This window comes from Sinocyclocheilus anshuiensis, unplaced genomic scaffold (genome assembly GCF_001515605.1).
Source record: "Sinocyclocheilus anshuiensis isolate Anshui unplaced genomic scaffold, SAMN03320099.WGS_v1.1 scaffold250, whole genome shotgun sequence".
Taxonomy (NCBI): domain Eukaryota; kingdom Metazoa; phylum Chordata; class Actinopteri; order Cypriniformes; family Cyprinidae; genus Sinocyclocheilus; species Sinocyclocheilus anshuiensis.
In genome coordinates, this window is record NW_015547652.1 from 171,629 (window position 1) to 173,754 (window position 2,126).

General features: G+C 37.0%; 1 protein-coding gene across 1 annotated transcript in view; it reads right to left on the reverse strand.

Annotated features, from left to right (window-relative positions):
* tmc6b (transmembrane channel-like 6b) overlaps positions 1–2,126 on the reverse strand; it is a gene marked incomplete at its 3' end in the record, with an annotated part of 39,180 nt that overhangs the window by 16,548 nt on the left and 20,506 nt on the right. The gene's annotated exons all lie outside the window — the stretch shown is intronic.

Sequence of the window (2,126 nt, forward strand, 5' to 3'; positions counted from 1 at the left end):
TCCCCAGACTGAGGTGCCGAGCAGTGCTGGGGAAGTTTACTTTTATATTCATCCATTTAGCAAAGTTTTTATCCAAAGTGACTTACAAAAGAAAAACCAGACATTCTGCCACATTCTGGATCATCTGCAGAGGTTTAGTCACCCTAGTTGGAAGACTCAGACTTGAAATTACAAAATTACAAGTTGTGCTGCATATTTGTGACCAAAAGCAGTCTTAAGTCGCTGGGGTATATTTGTAGCAATAGCTAACAATATATTGTATGGGTCAAAATTATCCATTTTTCTTTTATGCCAAAAATCATTAGGATATTAAGTAAAGATCATGTTCCATGAAGATATTTTGTAAATCTCCTACCGTAAATATATCAAAACTTAATGTTTGATTAGTAATATGCATTGCTAAGAACTTCATTTGGACAACTTTAAAGATGATTTTCTCAATATTTAGATTTTTTTGCACCCTCAGATTCCAGATTTTCAAATAGTTGTATCTCAGCCAAATATTGTTCTATCCTAACAAACCACACATCAATGGAAATATTATTTATTCAGCTTTCAGCTGATGTATAAATCTCAATTTTAAAAAATTGACCCTTATGACTGGTTTTGTGCTCCAAGGTCACATTTGATGATTACTTAATTCCTATGGAGAAAATGAAAGGGAAAAATACTTTCAGAAGGTCGCTGTGAAAGCAGGCGGCCGTTCTACCTGCTGATGGAGACGTAATTGAGCACACTGGGAGAATCGTACTCCTCCATCCAGGCCACGGCATTGAAGAATCCGGGCAGGAGCAGGTTAAAGCTGGACACAACGACAGGAACGGCCAGCAGACTGGCTTCCGTCAGCAGCGGATCAGACGAGCCGGAGTGAGCGCGGTGATGCAGATCCTGAGAGAGAGAGAGAGAGAGAGAGAGAGAGAGAGAGAGAAAGAGCGGAATGAACAAACACAAACACTATGAATCTGATGACACACCGAGACATTAAAACAGACCATGCTGTTTATAGAGCAAATACTCCAGAACAATCAACATGACTGAGCAAACACACACGAGACCACGGATATACTATGTTTTAATATAGATTTTGTTACAATTTAGATTTTTTTTAATGATTATATTTTATTTTTGTGTTATTTTTATATTTACTGTTTTGATTTTAATTTTAAATTTAAGTTTTAGAAATTTTGTTCTGTTTTTGTCATTTTTATTATTATTTTTTTATGAAGTCTATATCAGGGTTATTATAGTTAACTAAAACTTAAACTAAAACCATAAAAAATGTTGTTACTTGAAATACAGTAAATAAAATAAAATATTTCAGCTAGTTGCCAATCTTAAATTGAGCCTTAAACTTAAAGCAGACATGAAAACATCATAAATGAACTCCAGACATAAAGACTACACATACAGTTAGGTCCATATATATATGGACACAGGCACAATTTTTATTATTTTAGCTGCTGACCAAAACATATTCAAGTTACAGTTATATAATGAATCTGGGCTTAAAGTGCACACACTGAGCTTGAATTTGAGGGTATTCTCTTCACAATTGGAGGAAAGGTTAAAGAATTGCAGATCTTTAATATGTACCTCCCCCCTTTTTCAAGGGACCAGAAGTAATTGGACAATTGACTCAAAAGCTGTTTCATGGACAGATGTGGGCTGTTCCTTCGTTATCTCTACATCAATTAAGCAGGTAAAAGTTCTGGACATCTATGGAGGACAACAGTGGTGATGATCGGAGGATCCTCTCTATGGTAAAGAAAAACCCTTTCACAACATCCAGCCAAGAGAAGAGCACTCTCCAGGAGGCAGACGTGTCTCTGTCAAAGTCTACAATCAAGAGAAGACTTCACCAGAGCAAACACAGAGGCTTCACCACAAGCTGCAAACAAGACCAGATTAGACTTTCCCTAAAAACATCTAAAAAAGCCAGACCACTTTTGGAAAAGCATTCTTTGGATGGCTTAAGTTAAGATCAACCTGTACCAGAATGACGGGAAGAAAAAAGTATGGAGAAGGTTTGGAACAGCTCATGATCCAAAGTATACAACATGATCTGTGAAACATGGTGGAGCAGTGTGATGGCATGAGCATGCATGGCTTCCAGTGGCACTGGGTGT